Source organism: Schistocerca gregaria, chromosome 1 (assembly GCF_023897955.1).
Source record: "Schistocerca gregaria isolate iqSchGreg1 chromosome 1, iqSchGreg1.2, whole genome shotgun sequence".
NCBI lineage: Eukaryota > Metazoa > Arthropoda > Insecta > Orthoptera > Acrididae > Schistocerca > Schistocerca gregaria.
In genome coordinates this window covers 619,229,323-619,245,993 of record NC_064920.1, presented here as the reverse complement: position 1 = coordinate 619,245,993, position 16,671 = coordinate 619,229,323, and the positions used below count along the sequence as shown (strand labels likewise).

At 43.1% G+C, this 16,671-nt stretch overlaps 1 protein-coding gene across 2 annotated transcripts in view; it reads right to left on the bottom strand.

Annotated features, from left to right (window-relative positions):
- The window catches only part of LOC126359208 (pre-mRNA-splicing factor CWC22 homolog), a 130,008-nt gene that overhangs the window by 72,138 nt on the left and 41,199 nt on the right, over positions 1–16,671 (bottom strand). The window lies entirely within an intron of this gene.

The window sequence follows — 16,671 nt, the reverse complement described above, 5'->3', positions numbered from 1 at the left end:
CATCTTTCTTCATGGTCAAAAATATGGAAATTAGAATGGAGGATGCATAAGGACTTTCCTGCAAAACTCCTACAGTGTAGTCAAAATGGCTTTATTCTGTTGCAGGATAATGCCCACTCACTTGTTGACAAGGCTATTTCATGAAAATACATTGCAGAAGTTTCATTAGGAAGCCTTTACACATCCTCTATTAAGTTCTAATCTCTCCCATGAGACTTCCATATTTTTGGAGCCCTGGAGAAACACGTTTGAGGCCATCAATTTGCTTCAATGAAGAGGTGGATGCCTGGGTACAATCATGGTTCCATAGCCAACTGCAAACATTTTCCATGAAGACAATGGCCATCTTTTCTCACAGTGGTTATCACTTTCGAAATACTGAACAGTTTACTTACCTTTTTTCACCCATCTGTCTCACTTTCATCTGACTTCCTCTTATTCGTATGTATAGGGGATAGACAAAATTATTAACATTAAAAGGGCAACACACTACCATGTCTTATACATTGTATGAAAACACTTAAAGTGAAAAATGGCTTAGAGTCATCTCAGAAATGATAAATACAGGTCCTATGTAATGTTCAAGTGAATATTATTAAGTTTTTCCTGCAAAAATACTGACAAGTGCAAGTAATGATGATGCAGGTGGATACTAATCATGCATCCTTCTCTCCAAAGTAGACCACGAATGCTCAATAATATTGAGATCTGGTGACAGCAGTGGTCAGCAGAGATGTGACAATTCATGCCTATGCTGGTAAAACCAGCCCCGGATGAAGTGAACAGTCTGAACAGAGGCCCTGTCGTCTCAGAACACAGCATCCCCATTGAGGAACAAACACTGTACCCTGTGATGGACCTGACCAGCCAAAATGGTAAAAAGACATCCAATGAATGATATTCTCCCACTGCCCCACAGTCCACATTTTATGGCTTTGGCACCATGTTTCCTTGTTACCAGCATTTACATCACTGATGAGTGGATTTGGAATTGCAGCTTCCCCTGCAATTCTCTTTACCTGCAGCTCTCTTCCTGTTGTTTTTGTACTGACAGGATTCACAAGTGTGACATTCAGTTCACCAGTGACTTTTACATCTGTTGTCCTCTTTATTTTTCATCACAATCTGAATTCAATGACAGTCTGTCACTTCACTCATGACACACTTTCATCTGTGTTGTGACTTGGTGAATGGTGTCATTCCGCTTTGTCTGTGTGTGGCATAAATCTTCAATAAGGTGCCTCTTGAAACACCAAATGCTTCGTCGACCTTGGTTATGGAAGCAAATTGCCCATGTGTGGATTCATTTAGCTCCAACATAATACACTCGCAACTAAACAACAGAACACTATTCTAGTCTTAACTGCCATTTGTAACATACTGAGGATATACCACAGGTGCTGTTCGTGGCCAAATACAACAGTGCTACTTGTCTTCACTAACACCAGCATGTCCTGTGGTATTTCCAAATTTTTTTGTCCAATCACATTATCTATGCATGTATGTCCAAAATCTCCTTCTAAATCACTGGATATCAATTTCACGCAAATTTGGTATACATACTGCTTGCTATATTAGAATCTGCAGTGTGTGGGGTTAGAACATCTTAGCTGCCGTGGCAGTGGAGATACGAGCAAAAAGGCGTTTTTCTAAATTTAAAAAAAAAATTTAAAGAAAAATAAAAACCATGACATGCAAGTTGTCTTACATAACAAGTGACTTGTGTGCGTAGTCTCAGCATACCTTGCAGAGGCTACACATGTGGATGGGCACAGTGACCGGAGAGAGGAGAGGGAGGAAATGGATAGTGAGAGAGGGGGGACAATGGTGGACAGAGAAAGGTGTGAGGACGAGACACAGAAAAGAGTGTGGGAGGTGACAAACGAGAGAGGTGAGGGGAGAAAGAGATGGGCAGACAGAGAGGAAGAGGAGAAGATGGAGAGAGAGTGGGGAGGCTGGGGGAGATGGACAGAGAAAGGGGGAGGGTGGGGGAGATGGAGGGGGGAGAGAGGGGGGGTTGCGGAGATGGATAGCGAGTGGGGGGGGGGGGGGGGTGAGGGCAGGGAAGATGGACAGAGAGAGGTGCGAGGGTGGGGGAGATGGACAGAGAGAGGGGGGGAGGGCACAGGAGTTGGACAGAGAGGGGAAGGGATGGGGAGATGGACAAAGAGAGGGGAGGGTGGGGGAGATGGACAGAGAGAGAGGGAGGAGGGCGGGGGAGATGCACAGAGAGAGAGGGGGAGGGCCGGGGAGTTGGACAGGACAGAGAGAGAGGAAGGAGGGCGGAGGAGATGCACAGAGAGAGAGGAGACAGGGCACGGGAGTTGGACGGAGAGGGGAAGGGATGGGGAGATGGACAGAGAGAGGGAAAGGGAGGGGGAGTTGAACAGAGGGAGGGGGAGATGGACAGAGGGAGGGAGAGGAAGGGGGAGATGGACAGAGGGAGGGAGAGGAAGGGGGAGATGGACAGAGGGAGGGAGAGGAAGGGGGAGATGGACAGAGGGAGGGAGAGGAAGGGGGAGATGGGCAGAGGGAGGGGGAGGGAGGGGAAGATGGACAGATGGAGGGAGAGATGGACAGATAGAGGGGGGAGGGAGAGATGGACAGATAGAGGGGGGAGGGAGAGATGGACAGATAGAGGGGGGAGTAGGAGACGGACAGATAGAGGGGGGAGGACTAGGTGGACACAGAGAGAGGGGGGAGGACTAGGTGGACACAGAGAGAGGGGGGAGGACTAGGTGGACACAGAGGGAGGGGGGGAGAACTAGGTGGACACAGAGAGAGGGGGGAGGACTAGGTGGGCACAGAACGAGGGGAGAGGTCTAGGTGGACACAAAACGAGGGGGGGAGAAGAAGGTGGACACAGAAACAGGGAGGAGCAGTAGGTGGACACAGGGAGAGAGGGGAGCAGTAAGTGGACACAGAGAGAGGGGAACGGAGATATGAACAGAGAGCGGATGGAAGTAGACGAGCAGAGAGAGGGTGGGAGTAGAAGAGCAGAGAGAGGGTGGAGGAGATGAGCAGAAAGAGGGCAGGAGGAGATGAGAAGAACGAGGCCTGGAGGAGATGAACAGAGAGGGAGGGGATGTGGGAGATTAACAGAGAGTGTGGGAGCAGGAAAAAATTAGCAGAGAGAGGCAGGAGTGAAAAGCAGATAGGCAGATGGACGGAGGAAGGGGGGAGGGGGAGGGGGAGGGGGAGGGGGAGGGGGAGGAGGAGGAGGAGGAGGAGGAGGAGATGGGTGGAGTGAAAGGGAGAGGGAGAAAGAGGAGGAGGAGACACGTAGAGGGAAAGGGGGAGGGAGGAGGCGGAAGGGGAGGAGGAGGAGACAGGTAGAGGGAAAGGGGGGGAGGGAGAGGGTGAAGGAGTAGGAGGAGGGGGAGGAGACAGGTAGAGCAAAAGGGGGGGATAGGAGAAGGAGGAGATGGGTAGAGTGAAAGGGGGGAGGAGGAGGAGGAGGATCAGATGTATAGAACGAAAGGGGGCAGAGGAGGCATGTAGACCAACACATTCAGCTTATTATCCGGAACCTATCCTCCTATATAAAAGTTACCAACCATTTCCGCAACTGACTCTCCACAGTTCCAGTCCCTTTACCACACGGTGCCCTGCTCGTCACTATTGATGCCACCTCCCTGTACACTAACATTCCTAATGCCCATGGCCTTATTGCTATCGAACACTATCTTTCCAGACGCCCTATGGATTCCAAACCAATAACCTCCTTCCTAGTCTCCATGACCAACTATATCCTCACCCACAATTACTTCTCCTTTAAAGACACTAACTACAAACAAATCCGTGGTACGGATATGGGCACCCGCATGGCACCATCCTATGCTAACCTGTTCAGGGGCCATCTAGAGGAATCCTTCCTAAAAACCCAGAATCCTAAACCCCTCACCTGCTTCAGATTCATTGATGACATCTTTCTATCAGGATTGAAGGTGAGGACACCTTATTCACATTCCTCCAGAGCCTCAACAACTTCTCAGCAACTTCCTAGATGTTGTCCTTCACCTCAGAGATGGCTATATCAGTACCTCCATCCATATCAAACCGACTAACCACCAGCAATATCTCCACTTCGACAGCTGCCACCCATTCCATACCAATAAGTCCCTTTCGTACAGCCTAGCCACCTGTGGTCGTCGCATCTGCAGTGATGAGCAGTCCCTCTCAAAATATACCAAGGGTCTCACTGAAGCCTTCACTGACCGTAATTATCCTCCCACCCTTGTACAAAAACAAATCTCCTGTGCCTTATCTATCCAGTCTTCCACTGCCACACAAAGTCCTACAGTCCAGCCACAGAGGAGCATTCCCCTCGTAACTCAGTACCATCCGGGACTGGAACAACTGAATTACATTCTCCGCCAGGGTTTCGATAACCTCTCGTCGTACCCTGAAATGAGAAATGTACAGCCCACTATCCTTCCCACCCCTCCTACCATTGTATTCCGCTGTCTACCAATCCTACACAATATACTCGTACATCCTTAGACAACCACTGCTCCCAGTCCTTTACCTCATGGTTCATACCATACCATGAAAGGAGGTTGTATACATGGAAGAAACCTGGAGATCAGGAAAGGTTTCAGACATATTATATAATGGTAAGACAGACATTTAGGAACCAGATTTTAAATTGTAAGACACTTCCAGGGGCAGATGTGGACTCTTACCACAATCTATTGGTTATGAACTGTAGATTAAAACTAAAGAAACTGCAGAAATTTGGGAATTGAAGGAGATGGGACCTGGATAAACTGCCTGAGCCAGAGGATGTAGAGTGTTTCAAAGAGGACATTAGGGAACGACTGACAAGAATGGGGGAAAGAAATACAGTAGAAGAAGAATGGGTAGCTTTGAGAGATGAAACAGTGAAGGCAGCAGAGGACAGAGGATCAAGTAGGTAAAAAGACAAGGGCTAGAAAAAATCCTTGGGCAACAGAAGAGATACTGAATTTAACTGATGAAAGGAGAAAATACAAAAATGCAGTAAATGAAGCAGGCAAAAAGGAATACAAACGTCTCAAAAACGGGATCGACAGGATGTGCAAAATGGCTAAGCAGGGATGGCTAGATAACAAATCGAAGGATGTAGAGGCATATATCACTAGGGGTAAGATAGATACTGGTTACAGGAAAATTAAACACACCTTTCGAGAAAAAAGAACCACTTGCATGAGTATCAAGTGCTCAGATGGAAACCCAGTTCTAAGGAAAGTAGGGAAAGCAGAAACGTGGAAGGAGTATATAGAGGGTCTATACAAGGGCAATGTTCTTGAGGACAATATTATGGAAGTGGAAGAGGATGTAGACGAAGACGAAATGGGAGATATGATACTGGGTGAAGATTTTGACAGAGCACTGAAAGACCTAAGTCAAAACAAGGCCCCAGGAGTAGACAACATTCCATTAGAACTACTGATAGCCTTGGGAGAGTCAGCCCTGACCTTCCGGCTGGCGGGCAAGATGTATGAGACAGGCGAAATACCCTCAGACTTCAGCAAGAACATAATAATTCCAATCCCAAAGAAAGCAGGTGTTTACAGATGCGAAAATTACCCAACTATCAGTTTAATAAGTCATGGCTGCAAAATACTACCATGAATTCTTTGCAGACGAATGGAAAACCACGTAGAAGCCGACTTCGGGGAAGATCAGTTTGGATTCCGTAGGAATGTTGGAACATGTGAGGCAATACTAACCCTAAGACTTATCTTAGAAAATAGATTAAGGAAAGGCAAACCTATGTTTCTAGCATTTGTAGACATAGAGAAAGATTTTGATAATGTTTACTGGAATACTCTCTTTCAAATTCTGAAGGCGGCAGAGGTAAAATACAGGGAGCGAAAGGATATTTACAATTTGTACAGAAACCACATAGCAGTTATAAGAGTCGAGATGCATGAAAGGGAAGCAGCGGTTGGGAAGGGAGTGAGACAGGGTTGTAGCCTATCCCCGATGTTATTCAATCTGTATATTGAGCAAGCAGTAAAGGAAACAAAAGATAAATTTGGAGTAGGAATTAATATCCATGGAAAAGAAATAAAAAATTTGAGGTTCGCCAATGACAAAAGCAAAATGAGGATAATGGAATGTAGTCGAATTAAATCAGGTGATGCTGAGAGTATCAGATTAGGAAATGATAAGCTTAAAGTAGTCAATGTGTTATGTTATTTGGAGAGCAAAATAACTGATAATGGTTGAAGTAGAGAGGATATAAAATGTAGACTGGCATTGGCAAGGAAAGTGTTTATGAAGAAGAGAAATTTGTTAACATCGAGTATAGATTTAAGCGTCAGGAAGCATTTTCTGAAAGTATTTGTATGGAGTGTAGCCATGTATGGAAGTGAAACATGGACAATAAATAGTTTGGACAAGAAGAGAATAGACGCTTTTGAAATGCGGTGCTACAGAAGAATGCTGAAGATCAGATAGGTAGATCACATAACTAATGAGGAGGTACTGAACAGAATTGGGAAGAAGAGGAATTTGTGTCACAACTTGACTAGAAGAAGGATTCAGTTGGTAGGACATATTATGAGGCATCAAGGGATCACAAATTTAGCATTGGAGGGCAGCGTGGAGGGTAAAAATCGTAGAGGGAGACCAAGAGATGAATACACTAAGCAGATTCAGAAGGATGTAGGTTGCAGTAGGTACTGGGAGATGAAGAAGCTTGCACAGGATAGAGTAGGAGAGCTGCATCTAACCAGTCTCTGAACTGAAGAGCACAACTCACGTACTTCAAAAATAAAGATCTAGCAAATACACACCATTTTTTGTACATTAGGTAGTGTAAAAGTAATGGGAAATATCATATTGGCATCTAAACCTACTACTGGAGTAGAGTTCATTGGAAATTGTAGGGGTGTTCATATGACATGATTTATGCAGAACATTTCCTTATGCAGGATATCAACTGTCATTTTATGATTATAATATGCAATGCCCAGAGTTAAGGAAAAAGGACAAAATTCTGTTTCAACATGCAACAACTGTCAGTGACCAATATAAGTAAACTACTGCCCTCAGATTTTGCCAATTTTAATGGGAACACGGAAAATGCCAAACTTCACAATGTTTCGCAAAAGCTGCCAATTTTGCATAATCACACTAAAAAGTGCAAATTTTGTGCTATTTTTGTCTTTATTATTTACACAAAATTTTCCTGTCACTAGCTACGTGGCACCAGATGTCAACACAGGTTGCACAATTCCTGTAAATTATGGACTGGTGATTCTTGGGTGCAGAGCTGCTGTCCAGAAGCAACTTAGTTGTGTTCCATTGAGTTCAAGTAAGGCAAATTTGATAACTGAGACATCGTGTCCCTCAAGCCACTGTATCATGGTTCTCATCTTGTGAGACGGACAGCTAACCTGCTGGAAGGTGCCATCACCATCAGGAACAACAAATAGGAAGACATGCAAGAGGGCTGCAAGAATGTTCATGTAGTCCATAGCAGTTTGGTGTCTTCAACTTCTATCACAGGTCCCATCAAGGCCCATGTGAAAGTCACCCCCATCTCGTGTTACTGCCCCCCCTGTGGTCTCCATCTACAGCCCAGTGCACATTTTTAGAATCCATTCATCTGGATGCTAGCATATCTGAAAACAACAACAGATCTGGTCTAACGAGACACATGATTCATCCATGGTCCGATTTTAATAATCCTGTGCCTACTGCAATCATAACTGACCATGTCGTCAGGTCAATATAGAAACAGGTGGAGTCATCTGTTGCAGAGCCCCATGTTCTACATTTTCTGCTGAACAGAGTGCTCCAAAATATTTCTGGTTGCACCAGCATTGTATTCCGTTACCACATTTTCCTCTAGACACTCCTGCTTAGCCATTTTGCATTTACTATCTATCTCATATTCTTGACGTTTGTATTCCCTTTCACCTGCTTATTTACCGTATTTTATCCTTTCATCAATTAAATTCAATGTCTCTTGTGTCACCCAAGGATTTCTTCTAGCCCTAGTCTGTTTACTTACTTGATCCTCTGCTGGCTTCAATATTTCTTCTCTCAAAGCTATCCACTCTTCTTGTATTGTATTTCTGTCTCCTATTCTTGTCAATCATTCCCTAACGCTCCTTCTGAAACTCTCAACAACCTCTGGTTCTTTCAGTTTATCCAGGTCCCATCTCCTTCATTTCCTAACATTTTGCAATCTCTTCATAAAGTTTTAATCTACATATAATTGCCAATAAACTATGGTAGGAGTCCACTTCTGCCCATGAAAAGTCTTACAATTTAAAATGTGGTTCCAAAATCTCAGTCTTACCATCATGTAATTAATCTGAAACCTGCCAGTCTCTCCTGGTCTCTTCCATGCACACAACCTTGTTTCATAAATCTTAAACGAAGTGTTAGCAATGATAAATTCTATCAGGCAGCTTCCTCTTTTGTTGCTTTCCCTCAGTCCATATTCACCTACTATTTTTCCTTCTTTTCCTTCTCCTATGTCTTTTCCCGGCCCCAAGACTATTAAATGTTTGTCTCTCTTAACTAACTGAATAATTTCTTTTATCTGATAATACATTTCTTCAAACTCTTTATCATCTGTGGAGCTAGTTGACATATAAATTTGTACCATTGTTGTTGGTGACAACTTTATGTCTATCTTGGCTTCAATAATGTAACAATACCATGAAAAGGAAAGTTGCCACTTACCATATAGTGGAGATGCTGAGCCACAGATAGGCACAACAAAAAGACTGTCACAAATAAAGCTTTCAGCCCTTAAGGCCTTGTTGTGCCAATCTGTGACTCAGCATCTCCACTATATAATGAGTGACAACTTTCCTTTTCATAATATTGTTACTTTCCACCCTGGATTTTCCATTATTTGATTTTTGGCTTCAATAACACATTCACTATGCCATTCATAGTAGCTGATCTGCGGTCCTGCTTTCTTATTCATTATTAAACCTACCCCTGCATTCCCCCTAATTCATTTTGTATTTGTAACCTTTTATTCACCTGATCAAAAGTTCTGTTCCTCATGCCACTGAACTTCACTAATTCCCACTATTTCTAGCTTTAACCTATCCTTTTTCCTTTTTAAATTTTCTAACCTACCTGGCTGATTAAGCACTCTGACATTGCATGCTCCAATCGATAAACACCAGTTCATTCTCCCGAGTAGTCCCCTCTCACAGTTCTTAATGAGGGACTATCTTACCTCCAGAATTTTTACCCACGAGGATGCCATCATCATAATTTAACCACACACAGCTGCAAACTCTCGGGAAAAATTACAGCTGTATTCCCCTTGCTTTCAGCTGTTTGCAGTACCACTGACAGCAATGCTGTTTTGGTTAATGTTACAATGCCAGATCAGTCAATCATATGGACTGTTGCCCCTGCAACTCTCTTCAGGAAACACACTTTTGACTGGCCTCTCGACAGACACCCCTCCATTGTGGTTGCACCTATGGCACGGCTATCGAGGCACACAGTCCTCCGCACCAACAGCAAGGTCCATGGTTCATGGACCAATCTATATAAATAAAAATGTTAAGGTTTGTTTGTTCTTCCAGCAGTTTTTCAACAACTGCTTTGAAATTTTGACACAAAATTTCGTTTGAATATATACGGATTTTTATATACCTAGCGGGGGCCATATGGTACATAAATGTATGAAAATTATGTAAAGGGGATACACTGTTAGCAAAAACTTCATGCTCTTTTGTTCAAAACTTGAATACTTTGAAATTTTGGCAAAACATAGCATTTGAATATGCACTTTTCTGTATACCTACTGCAGCACCATATGGTACATAAATATATATGACATATTTATAAATAAAAATGTAATATAAATAAAATAGAAAGAAACATTCCACATGGGAAAAATATATTAAAAACAAAGATTCCATGATTCACCAAATGGGAAAGTGCTGGTAGATAGACACAATAAAAAAACAAAGACACACACACAATTCCAAGCTTTTGCAACCAACGGTTGCTTCGTCAGAAAAGAGGGAAGGAGAGGGAAAGACGAAAGGATATGGGTTTTAAGGGAGAGGGTAAGGAGTCATTCCAATCCCGAGAGTGGAAAGACTTACCTTAGGGGGAAAAAAGATCAGGTATACACTCACACACACACACATATCCATCCACACATCCACGGCTTGTGTCTGTATATGTGTGGATGGATATGTGTGTCTGTGCGTGAGTGTATACCTGTCCTTTTTTCCCCCTAAAGTAAGTCTTTCCACTCCCGGAATTGGAATGACTCCTTACCCTCTCCCTTAAAACCCACATCCTTTCGTCTTTCCCTCTCCTTCCCTCTTTTCCGACGAAGCAACGTTGGTTGCGAAAGCTTGAAATTTTGTGTGTGTGTGTTTGTTTTTTTATTGTGTCTATCTACCAGCACTTTCCCGTTTGGTAAGTCATTGAATCTTTGTTTTTAATAGAAAAATGTAATATATATTATAGCAATAATATGGAAAGTACAGATTGCTACTCACCATATAGCAGAGATGTTGAATACCAGATAGGCACAACAAAAAGTCTACTAAACAAATAAGCTTTTGGCCAGAAGGCCTTCTGAAACAGAGAAAACACACACACACACACACACACACACACACACACACACACACACACACACAACCACTGTCATTGTCTCTGGCTGTCGAGGCCAGAGACAGGAGTCAAGTGTGTGTGGGCTGCCTTTGCACGAATGTGCATATGTATGTTGTCTACTTCCAAAGTAGGCCTTCTCGCCAAAAGCTTTGGTGTTTATTTGTGCCAGTCTGCTACTCAGTGTCTCTGCTATATGTTTGATTTGCAATCTATCCTTTACATAATATTGTCATTATTCTATCCTGTATCTTCCATTGAAGAGCCAAAGAAACTGGTACACCTGCCTAATATCGTGTAGGGCCCCCATGGGCATGCAGAAGTACCGCAAAACAATGTGGCGTGGACTCAACTAATGTATGAAGTAGTGCTGGAGGGAACTGACACTATGAATCCTGCAGGGTTGTCCTTACATCCGTAAGAGTATGAGGGGTGGGGATCTCTTCTGAACACAGGGTGTATACGTGGACAAGGAAAAAAAATTCCCGGATTTTCCCCAGATCTCCCAGTTAAATGAACACTTTCTCCCGGGTGATAAACACTTTCTCCCAGGTGAAAATACCCTTTTTCCATGTTAAGTGACAGTATATGTTCCCTTGGAACTGTAAAATGTATCAATCATTTGAATGGCTATGGTTTTATACAGCAGCTTATAATTTCCCGGCACTTTAGAAAATGAAACTCAGAGAGAAAAACCATGTTTTGGAAAGTTCTTTGAGGTGCAGCAAGCAACATATACGCTGTATATTTTTGTATTACGAAAGTATAAATTCGAATTGCACCAAAAACCGTATATTACTTTCTGAAGCATTGAAATCAAGTGTGAGATGCGCTTTTGTAAGCCAGTCATAGCTCATGTCATGTGACCTCACCAGCCGATGACAGCGGATATTCATAGCATAGGACACGTGATGTAGTCAGCCAATAGCTACATCACTGTTAAGTAGGGCAATCACACAAACAGGAGAAGTTAATGGTTTAAATTAATATACATAGTGTTGATACAGGAAAAGCAAACTTTCCATATATAAAATTCGTCGCGAAGCTTAATAAGCCACAAGAGGAACTAAGCTTTTTGTGCATTTTACACTTTAAGACACATCACATAAATCTCTGATCTTCTGGGCTCGAAATCCTTCTAAATGGCTTGTCATCAAAGAGTTGATTTTTAAATGAGAGTCAAACGCTTTGTGATTTAAGAAATTCATCATACATTCTCGCACATAGTTTACCTGGCACAAAAGGAAATTTATTTTGAAAATAACACTTCTCAAACGACAATTTGCAATATTTTCCCGAGATCTGTTACAAATAGATTTGTTCCAGCAGTTGCCAGAGAGTGCCACATAAAAGGCGTCCCTGTGCTTGCGCAGCTATGATGACTTAGGAAGCTCATATGTTTGTATGTGTAAAACATTAAAGGATATTACATTATGTCATAAAAGAAACAAGCATCAGAGAGAACTCCAAGAGAGTCGGAATTTCTTGAATCATACTAAAATAGAATAATTTGCATTAAAGTGCACATCTGTATGTCCAGATTCCCAACAAAGTAGGCCTCGATCTAATATTAAGCTTTGCAGTGTGGTTTTCAGGATGTAAATTTTCTTGGAGTAGCAGGACTGTAATATCTCAAGTTTGGTTCTTTATTATGGCATAATGCCATACGTGCTAGAAGATGAAAATGTGCACTTGAAATGCAGTGAACAGTTGAAACTGGCTAATAATGTGGAATTAAACACTTTATTTGATACGAACTGGTTGCAGAAAAGATAAATAAAAGGCGAATTTCTTTGGCAAAGCGACAAAAATAAATTAATTGTTCTTCAAGGCAATTAATGCTTGACTGTCAGAAAGGTGGAAATAAAATAAAATCAGGAACTAACAACATATTGTAGCTTTCCATAATTACGTGAATGCGCTTCAGCCCCAGATATCCGATATTTCAAACCGAGGCAATACTAGATGGGCTCAGCTAGTAATTATAACAATGCTAATCATTCCCACGCCCAATCAATCACATAAACAAATGACAATCACCCGTTCAGCTTTATTCCGCTCATTGTATAGGACCATCCCCTTTTGTCTGCAGGAAAGTTTCTTTCTAGATGCTACGAGGATTCCTCTGACATGGACATCACATACACTATGCACGCATTCAAAAATCAACTTATGATTCATTCAGAAATCAACTTAGAATTTGTTCAAAAAGCAACAGGGATGTGTTTCAAAATCATTTAAATAATCGATAGACTAACGCGCGGTAGATGCTAGGCGATTTGTGAAACAAGATTTTCCCCCCCAAGAACACAAATTTGTCTCCCTCACTTCTGAAATTGCCAACGGAAGTACTACTCACATGCAACTCAGCTGCCCATGCTCATGATTCTGCTCGTAACTGCTTGCTTGAAGCTAATGTAAACAGTTGTGATGTCACACTCATCAGAGGTAATTTGTTGTCACAAAGCATTGCATAGTCTTCCTAAGCCCTTTCACACATTTTGCTGTTGGTAAATGCTTGTATGAGCTCTGTGTTTTTTTAATATGGCGCATTTCCTCTGCAATTTAAGTTTTATTCTCTAGTTCACATTTTGTTGCTGTAGTGTTATTCTGCAGTAGCGAGATTCATAATATCCTTTGTTAGAGTATCGGTTCTTACCAGTCAAAATTACAAAAAAATTAACTGAAAACTAAAACAATGAAAAATTCCCGGAACTCTAAAAAATTCCTGGGTTTTTCCTGGTTTTCTCCAGGGTGAAAAAATTCCCAGGTATTTCCCGGATCTCCCAGTTGTCCCAGGTCGTTTACACCCTGGAACAGCACATTGCAAGGTATCCCAGATATGCTCAATACTGTTCATACCTGGGTAGTTTGGTGGCCAGCGGAACTGTTTAAACACTGAAGAGTATTCCTAGGGCCACTCTGTAGTAATTCTGGATGTGTGCGGTGTTGCACTGTCCTCCTGGTATTGCCCATTAGAATGCACAATGGACATCAATGGAGGTAATCAGACAGGATGTGTGTGTCACCTGTCAGAGTCGTATCTAGATGTATAAGTGGTCCCATATCACTCCAACTACACACGTTACACACCATTACAGAGCCTCCACCAGCTTGAACACTGCCCTGCTGACATGCAGGGTCCATGGATTCATAAGGTTGTCTCCATACGCATACACGTCCATCCACTTAATACAATTTGAAACGAGACTCATCTGATTAGGCAACAAGTTTCTAAGTCATCAGCAGGACAATGTCGGTGTTGATGGTTCCAGGCAAGGTGTAAAGCTGTGTGTTGTACAGTCGTTAAGGATACAAGGGTGGGTGTTCCATATTGTATATGTCCATCCGCGCGATACAATTTGAAATGAGACTCGTCCGACCAGGAAACATTTTTTCCAGTCATCAACAGTCCAATGTTGGTGTTGATTGGCCGAGGCAAGGTGTAAAGCTTTGTGTCGTGCAGTCATCAAGGATACACAAGAGGGCCTTCGGCTCCGAGAGTCCACACTGATGACGTTTTGACAAATGGTCAGCACACTAACACTTTTTGATGGCCCAGCGCTGAAATCTGCAGCAAATTGCAGAGGGGTTGCACTAGTTGTAACACTGAAAGATTCTCTTCAGTTGTCACTCATCCCATTCTTGCAGAATCTTTTTCTGGCTGCAGCGATGTCATAAAGAGATTTGATGTTTTACCAGATCCCTGATATTCACGGTACACTCATTATATCGTAATACAGAAAAAAAAATCCCCACTCCATCGCACCTTGGAGATGCTGTGTCCCATCACTCGAGCACCATCTATAACACTACGTTCAAACTCACTTAAATCTTGAAAACCTGTCATTGCAGCATCAGTAACCTATCTGACAACTGCGCCAGACACTTGTCTTATATAGGCATTGCCGACCAAAGTGCCGAATTGTCTTTGTTTACATATCTCTGTATTCGAATATGCATGCCTATGCCAGTTTCTTTGGCACTACAGTATAAAACACACAAATACACACACAGAATTTCTAGCTTTCGCAACCGACGGCTGCTTCTTCCGGAAAGAGGGAAGGAGAGGGAAAAACGAAAGGATGTGGGTTTTAAGGGAGAGGGTAAGGAGTCATTCCAATCCCGGGAGCGGAAAGACTTACCTTAGGGGGTGTATGGTGTATGTGCGGATGGATGTGTGTGTGTGTGTGTGTGTGTGTGTGTGTGTGTGTGTGTGTGTGTGTGTGTGTGTGCGCGCAAGTGTATATATATATATATAAAACAAAGATTCCAAGACTTACCAAGCGGGAAAGCACCGGTAGACAGGCACAATAAAATAACACACAAACACACACACACAAAATTTCGAGCTTTCGCAACCAGCGGCTGCTTTGTCAGGAAAGAGGGAAGGAAAAGGAAAGATGAAAGGACAGCAACAGTACCTCCATTATGACAACTGCCACCCATTCCATATCAAACGGTCCCTTCCCTACAGACTAGGCCTTCGTGGCAAACGAATCTGCTCCAGCCCTGAATCCCTGGACCATTACACCAACAACCTGAACACAGCTTTTGCATCCCACAACTACCCTCCCGACCTGGTACAGAAGCAAATAACCAGAGCCACTTCCTCATCCCCTCAAACCCAGAACCTCTCACAGAAGAACCCTAAAACTGCCCCACTTGTGACAGGATACTTCCCGGGACTGGATCAGACTCTGAATGTGGCTCTCCAGCAGGGATACGACTTCCTAAAACCCTGCCCCGAAATGAGATCCATCCTTCATGAAATCCTCCCCACTCCACCAAGAGTGTCTTTCCGCCGTCCACCTAACCTTCGTAACCTCTTGGTTCATCCCTATGAAATCCCCAAATCACCTTCCCTACCCTCTGGCTCCTACCCTTGTAACCGCTCCTGGTGTAAAACCTGTCCTATGCACCCTGCCACCACCACCTACTCTAGTTCTGTAACCCGGAAGGTGTACACGATCAAAGGCAGAGCCACGTGTGAAAGCACCCACGTGATTTACCAACTGACCTGCTTACACTGTGACGCTTTCTATGTGGGAATGACCAGCAACAAACTGTCCATTCGCATGAATGGACACAGGCAGACAGTGTTTGTTGGTAATGAGGGTTACCCTGTGGCTAAACATGCCTTGGTGCACGGCCAGCACATCTTGGCACAGTGTTACACCGTCTGGGTTATCTGGATACTTCCCACCAATACCAACCTATCTGAACTCTGCAGATGGGAACTTGCCCTTCAATATATCCTCTTTTCTCGTTATCCACCAGAACTCAATCTCCGCTACTTTCAAGTTGCCGCCACTCATACCTCACCTGTCATTCAACATCATCTTTGCCTCCACACTTCTGCCTCGACTGACATCTCTGCCCAAACTCTTTGCCTTTAAATATGTCTGCTTGTGTCTATGTATGTATGGATGGTTGTGTGTGTGTGTGTGTGTGTGTGTGTGTGTGTGTGTGTGCACGCGCGCGAGTATATACCTATCCTTTTTCCCCCTAAGGTAAGTCTTTCCGCTCCCAAGATTGGAATGACTCCTTACCCTCTCCCTTAAAACCCACATCCTTTCGTCTTTCCCTCTCCTTCCCTCTTTCCTGCAGAAGCAACCGTCGGTTGCGAAAGCTAGAAATTCTGTGTGTGTGTTTGTGTGTTTTATTTATTGTGCCTGTCTACCGGCGCTTTCCTGCTTGGTAAGTCTTGGAATCTTTGTTTTTAATATATATATATATATATATATATATATATATATATATATATATATATATATATATATATTAAAAATAAAGATTCCAAGACTTACCAAGCGGGAAAGCGCCGGCAGACAGGCACATGAACAAAACACACAAACACACACACAAATTTACGAGCTTTCGCAACTGGCAGTTGCTTCGTCAGGAAGGAAGGAAGGAGAGGGAAAAATGAAAGGGTGTGGGTTTTAAGGGAGAGGGTAAGGAGTCATTCCAATCCCGGGAGCGGAAAGACTTCCCTTAGGGGAAAAAAAAAAAAAAAGGACAGGTGTACACTCGCACACACACACACACATATCCATCCGCACA